General features: G+C 34.4%; 2 long non-coding RNA genes across 2 annotated transcripts in view; one reads left to right on the top strand and one right to left on the bottom strand.

Annotated features, from left to right (window-relative positions):
• Window positions 1-17,032, top strand: part of LOC113459355 (uncharacterized) — a 91,791-nt gene that overhangs the window by 3,922 nt on the left and 70,837 nt on the right. Inside the window, exon 2 of the long non-coding RNA XR_012579147.1 lies at window positions 4,984-5,056. This is a non-coding gene — a long non-coding RNA (uncharacterized LOC113459355). The remainder of the gene's footprint in view (window positions 1-4,983; window positions 5,057-17,032) is intronic.
• Window positions 4,970-17,032, bottom strand: part of LOC113459354 (uncharacterized) — a 35,534-nt gene continuing 23,471 nt past the window's right edge. Inside the window, exon 3 of the long non-coding RNA XR_003380511.2 lies at window positions 4,970-5,177. This is a non-coding gene — a long non-coding RNA (uncharacterized LOC113459354). The remainder of the gene's footprint in view (window positions 5,178-17,032) is intronic.

Raw genomic sequence — 17,032 nt, 5'->3', positions numbered from 1 at the left:
TCTTCAGTAATATTTTGCTTTTAAATTTTGAATGTGAGTTTTAATAAATTTTCAAGCAAAGTACCAGAGAATGCTACATGCTGTTGGGATCCATGTTTTCAATAGGATGCAGTCTCTCTCAATACTACTTGCCTTTATTTTAAGAATTTTAATATTGTCATAAAGGAAGTTACAATTCTTATTAAAGAGACTGTGTCCTACACAGCATGATCTACAGAAAATCATGATATCAAATAGCCAGACCAAATTATCATCTGGCCTACTGGTTTTGTTATATCTATCTCTGTACATCTTGTTATTATAAGTGGAAAATCATCTAAACTCAGAATTTTTATTGTGTGTGGGAAAAATAAAATTCAATGCCTAATGCAATTCATAAATCAAAAATCTTGCTAGCAATATATTCTCTTTTACATCTGAATAATGACAAGTTTTGCTACTGCTTTAAAAATAGATGAAAAAGATTGCACTAATATTTCAATAATCTAATAATGAAAATTAAAAATCAATGTAGAGTGATTTATTTTTATTATTTTTCCTAATGAACTTAAGACTATTATGGAATTTATTCTAGTCAAATACATGAACTATTGATTTTGTTTGCTTGTTTGTTTGATTTTGATAAAATAATTTTTCCAGAATACTTACTGTAGTTTATTTCCAGAATAAAGTAAATATTTGCACATTTTACTTTGAGATCTCAAAGTGTTCTTCTGGATTTGAAAACAGTTTTCCTGCGTTATGTTGAGTATGTCAAATGAACAAATAGTAAAGCACCACACTATAGTTTGACAAAACTGGAAAACTCACTTTTGGGTAAATTTATTTTCCTACAAAGACAGACTTCTTCACTTGAGATATCAGGACATACAGTATTACATGGATCTCTGCCTCCTTGCTTTGTAAATCACTGGGTTTCTACTTCTTTATATAGTGGCAATCAAAAAACAATGCCATCTGAAATGCAAATTTGCATTTAATCTAATTTAGTGAAACATTTTACCTGCTCAGTCAAAATGCATTTATTAGAATTAGCAGCTTCCACAAGGGACATGCTTATAATAATATGTGAAGTTTCAATAAGTCCCTTTATACCTAGGCCCTGGTAGTTTTGATGTATTCACTGAGCAGTGCAAACAAGGAATGCATTGCGTCATCAGAACAGATTCTCTAGCAGGTCTACAGTGTCCTGGAAAGGTATGTATTGTTTTATGGTAAAAAAAAAAAATAAACAACAAAAAAACCAAAACACAAAACGAAAGAAACAACAGCAACAACAACAAAACCCCAAAAAACAGGAAGATGTGAATCTTTTCCTTACAACTACCAAAACAAAATTGCCTTAACCACTTTTCTGGGCCTATTATTATTACACATCTTTCATATATCCAATTGAAGATTAAGTTTCATTACAGGTAATAGATTGTGTTTAACTGCATGAAAAATAAAAAAGAACCCTAAGAGGCAATGTGTGACAGTTCACAGCCTTGTCATCTTAATATGAATCATTGTGGTGCTTCCTGCAGGCTTGAAACACTACTTACACTTTATTCAACATGAAACTACAATCAATTTGAATGGCAGCGAAAACCTTGTGTAAAATTGTTACTACTTATAAAGTGGCAGTTTGATTTTAAAGTGATACTATATGTTTTTAAAGAGCTCAATAACTATGAGTTTCATATGATCTTGACTGTGTTTTGTTTTGTTTTTTCTAGGAGTGAGCCATTGTCAGCTTTATTCACTTTTTAGACTCAATAAACAGACAGTTTTTACTGAGTGATAGAATAACAGGGAAGACAACCTCAAACATGCAAACCAATTTCTGTATTTTTAGATTTACTAATGAGTATATTTTGCTATTCTATGCCCTCCTAATTGTGGAGTTGCTGAAGATCCTATTTGCTTCTGCATTGATTGGCTTGTAGGTCGCATTTTTTGTTATCCTTCATTATTCCATTGTAACCTCTTATTTGTGCTCCCTTGTTGTAATTTAGCATTTTTAAAGACTGCACTTTGATTTTCTGTCACCAGGGATAACATGTTCGGTTGCTATTCTCATATTTTAAAAAGTATATTCCTAAATTACTCTGCCTCAGACAGATGTCTGTAGAACTAATTACGTCATATAAAAAGAGGTTTAGTTCATCAGAGAGATTTGTTCTGTTTGAGTTTTACCATTAAGTTCATCTAACTATCTATGTGTTTTTGAAATTTTAAGGTATATTTCTACATGATAAAGAATAAATATATTTTTCAAATAGAAGAAACCTGAAAAAAAATACTGAAAAAAATAGTATTTCCTAAATCATTATAAATGCATAAAGCAAATTTCTGAATTACTGTCATCCTTCATTGTGCTAAATTTTCTATTTGGAGTGAGCTAGGGAGGTTTATTTTATAAAGTATTCTGTTTCATTTTTTTTACTTGTAATAGATTTGGTGTAATTTACTATTGTACATGGAGTCAAGAGGAGGTATATGATGTGTTTCAAATACAGAAACAGAAAATTATTCTCCGAAGAAGAAATAGCAAAGTCATTTGAAAAAATCAAAACTTTTGTGCCTAATACTCTTGAGAGAGGGACTCCAAGCTTCAATCTTGTCTTGTGTTCTTTGGAAGCAGAAATTTCCCAAAAATCATTGCCTTCCACTTTAAAAGTTTTCTTTCCAAAGAGAAATATTTTGTAATGACCATTTTACAATGTTTTTTAAGATAACTTTATTTTCCAATCTCAACCTCCACTGGTGCAACTTGAGCCTTTTTTACCCTTCTCCTATCACTTGCTATTTGGGAAAAGTGAATAACACTTCCTAGAACTCTGGTGTAAGCAAAACCAGTCCTCTTCTCTGAGCTTCTTCTTACAGATTCTCTTTTTCTTTCTTTGGCTGTATGATCCATCTTTTGTGGCAACTGAGGAAAACCTGACATTGATGGGCATGCTGGCACAGTCACAAAATGGCATAGAGGGAAAACTTACAGACTTTAGGCAGAAATATAAATTAAAGTATCTATAAGGAGATGACAAAAATACCCAAAAACATTATGAGGTACCAGCACATGGAATACTGATTGAAGATTGGTGTGTTTCAAGGCAGCTATGGCAGAAATGAAAAGGTCAAGGGAAAGGCAATTAAAATGATTAAAAATATCTCACTTTCAAAGGGATGCCAGCCTACAAGACTGTGATGCTTGTAATACTCTCAGGCTTGCTTGGGGCTAGAGATCACAGAAATTAATCTGTGAAAGAACAGATGAATGACTGGCAACTAGCTAGCATTAATTTCTACAACATCACAAGCAATCTTCAGTTGGAGCTGATCTGGTTTCATTCCTCTTATGTAAGACCGCTGAGCCTGGAGTTTCTTGTCCCCAGAGCAACCGTAGACATCTGTACATATACATGTAGAAAAATAAGTGTTTCAGATGTGTGCAGTTGGAAATTTTCAGTTCTAACAAATAGGGTTATTATTTTTATGAACAAAAAGCAATAAGAAATCATGGAGAATAAACTGTACAAGTAAGAATTTATTCTGCCCAAACAAGTAGTGTTACATGTGGGAAATATTCATAAATCAGTATTGATTACACTTTTGCCTCTGACTAATTAGATCTACACACTTTCAGTTAAAATGTCATGAGTGTAACAGATAAAAGCACCCTCCAGGAGTTCAGGAATTTACTTCATTATGTTGCCTGTCCAATGAAAATTTCTTTTTTTGGAGAAGCAAACTCTACTGCCTTAGGTGATAAAGCAGCATTACCATACTCCATTTTGTAACATTATGCAGACCATTATTCAAATCAAATTATTGAATGGGTTAAAACCATCATCATTAAACATTAAAATACTACTGAGGCTCCCAGGTGTGAAAAGAAGAATAATGGAGAAAAAAAAAAAGAAGAAAACACTTATTCATGGTGAACTGTGACTGACTCAGCATGCCTTTGAAGAGTTTCTTTGTTTAGGGAGGGAACTTGATTTGAGATATCTAGCTGATTGAAACATTTCTCTTTCCATTTTTTGTAAATTTTAAGTGTTTTAGTGTCTTTACTATCCAAATTTTGATTTCTTAACTCACTTCATTGATTCTGACTGCTTTACACTGTTTTTTCTAATTACCATTTGAACTTGAGGATTTGTTTTCATGTCAAAAAACATGTACTTATTGGTGAATTTGAGAATCCCATAAGCATAAATTTGAGAATCCCATAAGCTTAAATTTTAGAATCCCATAATAAATTTTAAAATCCCATAAGCGTACTCTTTTTTTTTTTTTTTTTAATAAGTATAAGGAACTTGTTGCTATAACAAAAAGAAAAGGAAAAAGGAAGGTATTGCTATTACCAAAAAGGAAAAAAAATAGGATTAGAAGAAAGACAGAGATTAAAATACCATAACATAGGACTGGGAAAGAAAGATAAGAGAAAGAAGAGGGAATATGCAGAAGATTGATTAAATTATAGGGAATGAAAAGTTACTGCTCAGATGGTAGCTAATAGAAGTAACAGTAATAGACAAAGCTGAGGAGTCTACAAAATGATCTAGTTTGAAACTCTTTTGTAGTAAAGTGATAATCTTTCATTTAGTGAGCTGAATATTCTAAACTTAGATGGTGTTTTCCCTTTCTGGATGCCAGATGTCTGCCAATGCTTCTCTACCGCTTCCCTTGTCAACTGGATTGGAGGGAGAAAATATAATGAGACACATAAATTGAGATAAGGGCAGGGGGAGGTCACTCAGCAGTTACTGTCATAGGCAAAACAGACTTATATTTGGGAAACTAATTTAATTTATTGCTAATTAAATCACAGTAGGATAATGAGAAGTAAAACAAATGCTAAAAACATCTTCCCCTCACCCCTCCCTCCTTCCCAAGCTTAACGTTATTCTCACTTCTCTATCTTCTCTGCCCAATCAGCACAGGAAAATGGGGAATGGGTGTTATGCTTACACATTTCCTCTGATGCTTCTTCCACAGGGGGAGACCTCCTCACACTCTTCCCCTGATGGACCCTTCTGATGGAGGACTGTCTTCCAGGGACTTCTCCAGGGTGAGTCTTTCCCATGGCTTGCAGCTCCTCACAAAGTGCTTCAGCATGGGCCCCTTCCATGGGTGCTGCCTTTCAGGAATGCGCTGCCCCAGCCTGGTGCTGTGACCCACCTCTGTGGCAACTGGGTTCATTGTTAAAGGTGGGTCAAAGCAAAATGATGCCAAATAACCAACATAACAATGAGTATTATTAGAACAAATGCTATCCAGCACTATTCAATGGATTCTAAAAATAATTAAACAGAGAGTTTTAAGAGGAGAAAGGACAGATTACTGCTTTTGTAATCTAAATGTGATAACTGATCTAGATTATCTTCTTTTAATATCAAAGCAAGATTAAATGAAAATTATTAGTTTTAATCATAAAAAGAACAGTCATTTTAGGACATACAGGAAAAGACTTGGATCATCTTCATAGTTAACCAGCTAGTGTGAGCTGTTTGTGTGTTCTCATGTAAAAACATCTGATATTACATATGGAGTTAGTGATCCAAAATCATGAAGTCAGAGCTGCCTGCAACCTCTGAGTGTCAGGTAAAATGAGATCAAAGTTAGCAACCAAAAATAGGAATATATCACACAATTTTAACAAAAATTGACTTCAATACATGAATCATTTTATGAAATGGTGTAGTAAAGCCCACCACCTCCTTCCCTTCCATTTTGAAGCTATTAAATTGTGAAATTGTGTATCTCTGAATACAACATTTATTTCAGCTGCAGTTCTTAAGCCACATAAAGGAATTACTGGGTGAATTTCATTCCTTGTGACAGAATCAGTCACACAGACATATGTTCAATAACTTTTCATATGGCCAATTTTCTGAAAATACTTATGTTTGTAGTTGTGAAATAATATCTCAATTTAGCATGAGGTGCTTAAAGCGGTAATTTAAAACTATTTGATCCAAATGCTGCAGTTTTCACAAAATCAGAAGTCTAAAGAAAGCTAACAACAGTGCATGAGACTACATTTTCCCAGTCTCTTGTGGAAAGAATCCTTCAGACAAGTAATTCAGAAGAATAATGCTGTTTCATAATTCTAAATTATGTAAACTACAACAAGTGGTTAACGACTAGTAATTAGCAACTCGGAGACAGAAAGCAATTTCTTTGTACTTATTGTTTATTTATATTTCAGCATTAGATACCATTGCTTAAAGCATAAAAGATTATTAAATATAATACTGCTTTCTTCATCTGCATCTTTGATAACATCTGCTTTAAAGATGTAATGCCACTACTCACAGTTTCTGTGGACCAAATTCGTATTTGTACAGGCACAATGCATAAGTTGTTTCTTAGTTCTAGCTTAGTTTAAGGGATTTGATATGTTAAAAGTCATATTGCCATCTCTTATAGCACATTCCTGATCACTGATATGTCATCTGAATCACTGAATAAACCAAGTTACTTATATGCAGAAATATTTAGTCTTAAATTATTATTTTCCTAATAAGTAATTTTCCTTTTCACTAGAGTGCCCAAACAGAAGCTCTTTGCTTCATAACTTTATGAATATAGACTGAAGAAAACCAGATGAATTTTATTTTTAAGTTTATTTTGTGGGGTTGTTACTGAAAATTTTTAATTCTTTTGAACAAAAAGCTATTATTTTCATCCTTTCTTATGTATTGTAATTTGTAACTCATACATTACAAGAGAAGCCTTGAATATTTCATTATACACACTCTTGAGAGGAGATAGGTTGAATTTTTTAAGGGAGTGAACCTTATCAACAACCTGAAATTGTTTTTATTTTGCTTTGAAATGGTTAGTCCAGTTATGCAATTTTTAATAATATTGTTTGAATTCATTAGAAGAAAATTCCTAATCACTTAGGAAGATGAAACATTTTCCTATCTTTTCTCTTTCATTGATGACCATTAGATCGCCTCTTGAAATTTTGAAAATTATAGTTTCTTATCAACTAATATCTTCAGAACAATTGCATTTCATATTTTAGTAGTTATGGTCTCTCAGAAATCCTGCCACAATGAGAATTATATGCACCATAAAAAAAAATCTCAATATAACCATACATTTTAAAATCCTGTTTGATTTTTTCTGCACATAAATTTTAATATATGAGGTTAGCAGTTAACAGTATTGATTAATTTGTTTTGTTTTGTTTTGTTTTCTTGAGAATCCATATACCATTACAGTACAGTATTGATCTTTGCCCAAAGCAAAATCAAGCAAATTGATTTCACAAGCCACAAAATCTATCATGATGTTAATATATTACTAATTGAAGAAGTGGTTAAATAAGTGAACTTCACAGTAAACTCAGGAGCTCAGTATGCTTCAAAACCCAAAACTTTGGTAAAAGAAATTGCACCAGCAAATTGAGTTTTAATACATTATCCATATATGACCTGGGTCAGTGTAAAGAACACAATATTTTCTCGGTGTCATAAATGCCCTGCCTCAAAGTGAGTGTAAACATGTGGAGTGTGACATTCCTAAACTTTGGCCAGAAACCATTGGAAACTTAGGTGACAGTGAATTTAAATTCCTACTATTTTCTCAGATTACATGTAGAGAAGCAACCTTTCTTTCCCCTCTCCTCAAAGATTAGCTGTCTAACTCATTTTTGTTGTCAGGTCATGGTAATGAACACTAAACAACATTTGATGCAGAATGATGGCCTTACAGATATTTTCCCTCATTCCTATCCTCCAATATATTCCTTTAGAAAATTTCTTCTGAAGATTCCCACACTTTCTGTTCTGCCTCATGCCAATATTTTAACTTATCTATTGCTTAACATTATTGACAAGGTAGGAGAAGCTGAGTAGGTTCACACAGCTGCTCTAATACAAAAATTGATAAACTAATATGTAAAGCCTGTGGTGCAGGAGGAATAACTTGTGTGTCCTTCCCAGACTCCTTATCTGCATGCTAATTCTATCACTTGGGCAAAAAGTCAGAAAGTTTGTTTGTAAAGATCCTGTAACCTTCCTTGTTGCCTTGAGCAGCAGTGAAGAAGTTGACAGATTGCTGGTTCCTATTTGTAGTCAGCAAAACTCCTTTTATATCTCATTCTCTGCCAGAAGAGAAAAGGAAGCTACTCAGTCAAGAAGATATAGTACAGCATTCAGGAAAGCAGAAAAAGAAGTGAGAGACAAAGGGTGCTGATTGCCAGGGTTCGTTTTTCCCAAGGAATTGAGTACAGGCAGAAGTAAGTTAGAGCTCAGAATAGTCAGGGCATGTGAAGGAGAATCACAAAAAAGCACTACTTATATTGATAAAAACTCTCTGCAATTCATGTCAATTTCGCTTGCTGCAAAAGTGAATCTATTTTTGTCTTCTAAATACTGTGTGATTTTTTAAATCAAACGCTCATTTCAATTTTTAAATTTCTCTTTTTTTTTTCATGTTTTTTAAAAATAAATCTTTTAACATCACTTTTATGCCTTCCTGACTTTTTGCATTTCTTTCCTTTTTTGCCCTGTAACTTTTAAAAGATCTTCTTTAGTTTCAGAAGCATTAGCCACTTTCAAAATTACAGTCCTTCACTAGATTCTTTGTCACAGAAATAAAATAGAGGACTTCAGTCCTTGTTTAATAAAACCTCAGTTTCTAATCAGGATAAAAATCAGCAAAGAATCTGTTTCCACATCCTAAGGAATCTTAGACATATGTAGACAGTTTACTCTTAAATTTAGAACGCAAGAAAAAATTTATTTGCAGAACTAAAAAGATCAGAAGAGGCATCAGCAAAGGGAGGTTAAAGGAATTTATGCCCTTCTATATGCTGACAACCACTTGTGTTAGGCAAAATTTCTTTACCAAAAGGGGTGTCAAGCATTGGAACGGGCTTCCCAGGAAAGTGGTCAAGTCACTATCCCTAGATGTGTTCAAAAGATATATGAATGGGACACTTAGGAACATGGTTTAGTGGTGGACTTGCCTGTGCCAGATTTACAGTTGGATGCATTGATTTAAAGGTCTTTTTCAGCTTAAATGATTCTATGATTCTACCCCGTTTCCTTGTGTGTGCTGCTTGCTCCACTGAGACCCTGCAAATTAACAGACCTTCATTGACCTTGCCAATTAAAGGCATAAGACTTCTCTAACTGGCTAAGCCCTACATGATAGCAGTTTTTGCCTCTTCAGCTCTTGCTTTATTTAATTACCTCTGTCTCCTTGAGAGAGGTTTTCATAGCCAGATAACACAAGTCTATTTATTTGCTATTTTCTTTTTCTTTTCTGTTCTTCCCCATTTATAGGCCTCCAACTTTATTTAATGCATCTTGAATTTTAGATAAGTTCTTGTGTATGTGTTATCACTATGACTGAATTTCATGAAATGCATGTAATTTCAACAGAAAAGAGGCCAAGTCTGAAACACTGTAGATTAATACTGTTATCAGTTTAATTTGTGCTATAAGCTGTCATACATAGATAGATGTTCTTTTTCTTTTATTTGTGTGCTAGTATATAGATGTTTATAATATAAAATAATATGAAATCAATATTTTAAACAATTGAAAATGGAGGAAAACCTTAAAATGGAGGAAAATTCACAAGACACATGCAAAAAAAAATCAAATTTCTAAAAGGATTTTTAAGGAGTCTGTCTGTTCAATGAAAATGTAGAAGACAGAACAAACACTAAGCTGCTTACATTGCATTAAGTAACATTTAGTTTAGATATCAGAGAACCTTGTAGCAATTTCAAGCTTAGGGGAGCAGTGGAATTGCCTGGGGAAGTTGTGAAATCTTACATGGGTCTTTATAAATTCCATCCTGAGCATCTGCTAAAAGTCACATTAATATTGTTCATTCCTAGAGGCATACCTTGCACTAATGACCTCCTGAAGCCCCTTCTAGTTCTGTGTTATCCATGTCTATTTGGGGGAGAGAGAAGGGAGGGGAAGAGAAGGGAGGCGAGGCAATGAGAGGCAAGGTGAGGTGACCTACAGGAGTGGCTGCTTTGAGAAGCTTTCCTCATGCCCAACAGAACCAAATTCCAGGTGGATCCAAGACAGACCCGCTGCAAGGCTGAGCACATCAGTGATGGTGGCAGCAGCTCAGGGATAACTTATTTAAGAAAGGAGAAAAATGTTCCACAACAGCCTCCTGGAGAGAGCAGTGAGACACAGCCCTGCAGATACCAAATCAGGGAATAGGGAGGGTGAGGAGGTGCTACAGGCATCAGGGTGGATATTCCCCGGCAGCCCATGGTGCAGACAGCCCATGGTGAGGCAGCTGTGCCTCAACAGCCCATGGAGGTCCACAGTGGACCTGCAGCCTGTGTAGGGCCTCTGCTGGATCTGATGGATGCCCAAAGGAAACTGTGAGCCCATGGTTCAGGCTCCTGGCAGGACTTGTGGCCCATGGGAGACCCACATTGGAGCCCTTCACTCCTCAGGGACTGCTCTCTGGAGAAGGGATCCATGCCTCCTGCCCATGAGAAGGTTCCATGTTGAAGGAATTTACAGAGGAACACCTGTGAAAATTATTTTTTCTCTTTTTTTTATCTTCAGTTGTGATTAAAACTTTTCTTTTCAATTTATGTATCTTTTTGCAAAGCATTAAAGACATTCTCTTCAGCATTTCTTAGCTGTTGTTTGATTCAGTAGTTTCTTTTATTATGCTGTTCTACATGGCTGATCCAGAATTTAAATGGAAGTTAAACACTAAAGATGACTATTAACCATCTGTTAGCTAAACTGCTACCCTGCAACAGTTAATATGGTTTTTTTGTTTGGTTGGGGGTTTTTTTGTCTTTTGTTTTGTTTTGTTTTGTTTTGTTTTGGTTGGTTGTTGTTGTTGTTGCTTTTTGTGTAATAATTTACCTCTATTTTGATCTCCTTACTGGTTTTAATAGTTATAATTTTACTGTGAAATATACAGTTCACTTCAGAACAATTGGCATCATATTGCACTTTTGATACTAATTTTCACGATAATTTCTTTTGATTTTTCATCCTAAGTATGGGTTTCACAATTTTAGATGAGCTTAAACTGTTAGTACTTTCACTTACTCTACACTTACATAAAACAAAGATAGGAAGAGACAGGATGTTATTTGAGGATTTAGAAGGAGCTGGAATAAGTAGCTCTATATAAAGGAACAAATTGAAGAAAGCTTTTCCTCAAACATCTGTCAGGCTGAAAGACATTAAGTCATGACAAAGTGCAAGAAAATTTTCTGCAAAATGTTATAGAAGCATGTTTTCCTATGAAAATGGTACACAATTTACTATTCTGCAGCATTTTCAGCTATTACAGGATAAATAAAATCTACTTGATATACTATGGGGCAGAGAAATTTGGGGATGGGGAAGAAAATTGCAAACTTGTAGGTTTTTCTAGACTGATATAACCCCCGAAACTGGCTAAAAAATGCTTCTCATCTTTATTCATGTTCAAGTATGCTTACAGTGATGAATTAGTCATCACATAAGAAAATCAAAATCCCAATTTATCACTTCCATGGCACCAATACAAATGTCAGGGCTGCTTAGTTAGCCATGAGGAATAAACATTTATGAATGAAATCTATTGGCTAGAAACAGCTCAGTATAGCCATTCCCTGTGAATGAACTGAATTGCATCCAAGGCATATATAGCTCTTTTGGCATGAGTTTCTGTTTCCAGCAAAAACAACCCTTGAAAGCTCATGGTAACATTCTTAACTAATTGCTTAATTTTCTAATTATCAATATTAGCTAATTGCTTTGGCCTGCAGCCAATACTAGCTGGTTTTACCATTCTTCACAGTCCTGTGAATTGAGTTGCACTCTTTTGAAACTGCCTACCGTAGTAAAATCCCATAAGAAAAGCAATGCAATGACTTCTTTTATCCTGCTCAGCTTCACTTCAGAAACAAATATATTTTGTCTGTGTGCTTGTAGCAGGGTGAGAGTGTATATCTATAAAATTTTGTCAAAGCTTGGAAATATTTTGTTACTTTCAGTTGAAGCCCATGACACAAATTACTTGTCTCTATTTTGCATTGTCTATATGCCTCTTCTAGCCCAGCCAAACAGCAAATATTTGAGGAAACTTAACAATTCTTCTCACAACTCCAGTGTGCTGCATTGCTGGAGGAATTCAAAAGACATTTGAGTTTCAAAACAAGATCTTCCCACTTTGCAAGGAAGATAATTTTTATAACTTAGTGTAATTGCTCAGGCAATTGTTTAGTTGAATCCATCTCTTCTTGTTTTATTGTTATCTAAGTATCCAGTTATCCTAAAGTATCCAAATCGTTCTACTAATTTTTGTAGTAGATTTAGTGCATTGTAATAATAAAGTTAATGCAAATAATTTTTAGAAAGCTAATGTTGTTTAACTTAGAAATGATATTCTACTATTTTGAGATTTTGGGAGACAGTTCAAGTGTGATTTTTCTTTGCTGTACATTGGTTAAATTTTTTGGTCATCTTTTCCTATAAGGACACACTTGGCTTTGTAAATCCTGTCATGGACAAATTGTAAAAAATTTTACCATTAAAAGCTTTATGACAAAACTGCTAAGCCATTTTGTATTTTCTCGCACATATCAGTATCTTGTATAAATTTATTTTACATATGTTATCTGCAATTATTTTTACTTAGACTCCTTTTAAGCTGATATTCTTTCTTTTCTTCATGTTATTTCACACTCCATACAGTCATTACTTTTAATATTTCTGCATAAATATCAGCCGAGTATAAGTAAAATAAATCAGACAGTTGCTTACTGTCATGAAGTAATGTTGGTTCTGATGACATACTACCTGGAAATTCTAGTCTATACAATTCTTCAGTGACGAAAATTTATAGAGTTTTCTGAATTATTATTTAATAAATTATTTGATAACAGCTGTCTACTTTCTCATTACTTTATATATTTATACCAAATATATGAATCATGTTTTTTATATATGTTTGTGTGTGTGTGTGTATGTAAATTTGAATAAATGTATAAAGTGACAAATATAGAAAGTTTTCCTATTTTATTAGTTTCCTTTCAGTACCTGAACTAGACCTGTGGTGAACTTCTTCATTGCATCTTCAGGGAAGGTTTGAAATGTTCAGATAGTTGGAATTTTTCCTTTCCAGGCCTTCCTCTGAGCATTTAAAGTAGGATTAATTTCACACAGTGTTAGATGTTTAATATACAGATGTGTACTTCCAAGTGAATCATTCTGAATTCACTTATAGTCAAAGCCGCAATTAAGTTGTCTTAGTTAATGTTTTATCTGCTGTGAGAATCCTCAATAAGGTGAGACAAAATGCTCTCTATCAGTCTTCATCTCTCTAAACTGTCTAGAGACACATCTCTGGTTCAATAATTAGACAAACCCTTCCTCTAACTTCCCTTCTTGGTCTTTCTAAGCTGGGGAATTTTTGCCAGAAAATATGACAAACACCCTGACACGGAGTTTCACACACTTTTTAATCATCTGTAAAGATGACCCAAATTCTATCAACGATTCAAGTTCTTGTACTTCACCTTTGCTAGTTCTTTAAATATTTTATACAAATGTAAATGATTGTGATTTTTTAGCAAGCTCACAGAAACAAGACCTGTATTTAAACAGGTAGCTAATAAAACACTGGTCCACACAGGAACCTGGAAATCTAGGGAAAAATAAACTAAGTGTTAAATCCTGTATAAGGAACAAATTTATTTTCCATGCACAAATACTAACTAGTTGAAGTAACCATATTTTATTTAAAGTGAAAAACCAGAAAATTTGGCTAAATAGGTGCAGCAGTCAGTACTAAACACATCCCTCACTACTCTCTGTGCTAGTGAAGTAACTGCTGGCAAAGTTCTGCTTCCTCACCTTGCAGTGACAGCCCCTCAGACAGGGACTGTACAGCCTTTCCAGATTTAAATCCTGGTCTGGACTGGCAGCACTGCTGAGACAGGAGCTGCTTCCCCTCGTGCCTCTCTTGTCTCTGTGCCAGGCCTCCCATGACCCAACCCTTGTCCCGATTCTTCTCAATCTGCTCAGCACTTGCTGCATTCCCACCAGCAGCTCTAGCTAATTCTTGCAATATTCCTAAACATATTTCATGTGCTTTTTCTCAGGTTACAATAAATGTATCACTTCTGACTAGCAGTTTATAGGAAATAGGAAAATATTAGCAGACTTGACTGTCTTGTAGCTCGAGGGAAACTAAACTGCAATCTTTCTTCAGAGCTCAAGATGCTGTCTAAAAGTCTCTGATCTGTTTTCTTTCTGCTCCAGATTCTCACTTTTTTGTTCCTTGGAAGCTCTTGCTTTCTATAAGAAGGCATACAAATACTGCCCACACTTTCCCACATCAAGGAAATTCCAATTTTTTAAAATAATTTCTGATATACTTTCTTTTTTTTTTTTTTTTAATAAAAAAAAGTGTAATGAAAGAACAAATGGAAAGCAATATCTTATCCCCACCTATTGGTTTCTTTCTGTTTAGTTGCCTTTATCCCCAGTGGACATCAACCGGAGCAGAATTTCTTGGACATAAGAAAGGATAGAAAAGGAGAGTTGGGAAACCTGCTTTGTCCTCTGGGCCTGAATCATAGGACTGAAATTTTCTCATTACTTTAGTTAAAGAGAAATTTCCAGAATAATCTCTAGATAGATGGCAGTAATTTAAACCAAAATTTATAGATCAGTAAATTTTCTTTCCTTCCTTTTTTTTTTTATTTTTTCCTTTGGCACTGCTGCTATTGTACAATGTCAGAAAATAGCCTTCCCATTCAGCACAGAATAATATTTTTACTGATCCTTGAAAAATAGCTGCTATTTGGCTATGACTGGGTGTATTGCTAAAAATACCAATGTGCAAACAGCTATTAACCTTTTAAAATTGTGCTCCACACCTAATGGCATTTCTGTTTGAAGTTTTAAAAGCTGAAGTTAGATTCTAAAATACTAAATCAAACCAAACATGAAAAACAGAGGCATTATGGACCAAACTTTAAAAAACAACAAATAAACAATCACATGACTCACTAGTTCAGAGAATATAGCAGGTGATTGCTTTTTTGTGGGTTTTTTTTTTGGGGTTTTTTTAACATGGTTTAACCCCTGGAGAAGATGGAAAAATAATAGGAACTGTGGCTATACTAAATCTATATTTAGAATTTATTTGTTAATGTTTTAAAGAGTAGCAGAGGCAGATGTTATATGGCCCCAATGATCATCCTGGTCTTTAATGACATCTACGTGACAGAATTGGGAAACCTTATAGAATCCATCAATGTTAAACTTTCAGGTGGGATGAGATTGTTTGTCCTGAAGAAAAATAAAACTTTTTCTGCATGTATAGTGAAAACTATTTTAAGCTATATTTTATTTCTTAATGTATTACTCCACAAATGCACAGTAACGAATATGGAAATAGAAACATGAAGTAATAATTAGGACCTGTATTTACGCTTTATGTTTTTCATGTGCTACCAAGCTGTGGAAGGTAGGACCTATAGGTCCTTCCCTTAGGACCTATAAGTCCAGTGAGAAAGCCTTACAGTCAACACTTTTGAAGTCAACAAAATTATTTTGACTGCCCCATATTTTTTTTCAGGTTAATGCTATCTTTCTTCAACAGCCTACCAGTTCCTGTATTAAATCAGTACAACTGTAGGAAATCCAGTCACATTTGGGTTGTAAAATAGCCAGATCAGATATGATTGGTATATTGAATTATCTGGATTGCTGTAGTTGAAAAGAGAATAGTTTATCTTGTCTTAGATTAATTTCCTCACATCCTGGGGATCCTATGCTAAGGAGAGAATCGCTGGCCATTTTGTGGCAGGAAAAAATATTCAGTGTTCAAGGACAGTTTGCTTTTACCAGACAGGAGCTGGCAGAATGACTCACAAATTACAGTCATGATGATATTTGCTGTCAACAGACTTGACACTGCAGAGGATGTGACAGTGATTCTTTGAGAAAGATATGTTGTGAAAGTGAATTTTCCCAAAGTAAAGGTACTTATAAACATTTATATTTTTGCATCTGTGTCTGTGTATGTATTTTTTTAAGATACATTATTCCTTCTTGGAGGGCAGAGGTCAATAAGGCTAAAATAGGGAATAATTGCTTCCTCCTCCCTCCCCCACCCCAGGCACTTTGCTTAACCCTTGAAAGCATCTTTGGTCAAGTCCCAGAGGTCATTCTGAATCTGGATAAATATAAAAAATTTTTTAAATACAGCTAATTACAGACAAGCAGTCATCTTTCAGAACAGTCTTCCTATTGATGCTGGTTTTCTAAAATATTTTCTAATAGCTTTTGAAAATGACTGCACATCACAACTACCTTACCCAGAAACCCACTCAGAAGAATCTAACCTCTGAAGAATTAAAATAAGCCCTATTTTTTTACTGAATTTAAGTCAAAAAACATAGATTTAGAAATACAAGTCGGCCACAATCCACTTTAACCCTTCCCATAGTGGTTTCACATTTTTTCCTGTTTGTGAGACACTGGGTGAACCGTGCTAAACTAGCCTATCCCACTGCACAAAATGCTGGAAATTTGCATTATGTTCTTCCCAAACAGAATTAAAATTAATGTTAATTTCAGTTGTTTATTTCATATTACATTCCATATCTTAGAAGTGTCCAAGAACATATATCATATCCTTCCTTTTTCCTCCCATTAGAAATAAAAAGCTATGCATGATGCCAGAAGTCATTCAAGGTACACCCTGAAGGGTTTATTTTGGATCCTTTTTCTGAGGTAAAAAACTTGCACATAACTTGCTGGAAAAAACATGTACAGTGAAAGACACATATAGATACTTCAAATCTAGACGAATATAGATACTACTACTGCAAAACTCAGAGTTATCCTACAATGTGCTTAATTAACATATATTAATAAGTGCAATTGCATAAAAAAAGGAAAAAATAATGATCACTTCTGGCATTCAAATCATTTGGTTGAAGTCAGCCTTTTTTACTGATTGAGACAGAAATTGATTTTTGAACAGAGTATGTTTCAAGGCTTTGTAAACATAGCAGTACCCTGTT

This window comes from Zonotrichia albicollis, chromosome 2, assembly GCF_047830755.1.
Source record: "Zonotrichia albicollis isolate bZonAlb1 chromosome 2, bZonAlb1.hap1, whole genome shotgun sequence".
In the NCBI taxonomy this organism is placed as follows: Eukaryota; Metazoa; Chordata; class Aves; order Passeriformes; family Passerellidae; genus Zonotrichia; species Zonotrichia albicollis.
Note: the sequence above shows the minus strand (reverse complement) of the source record. Positions and strands in the feature narration are given on the sequence as shown.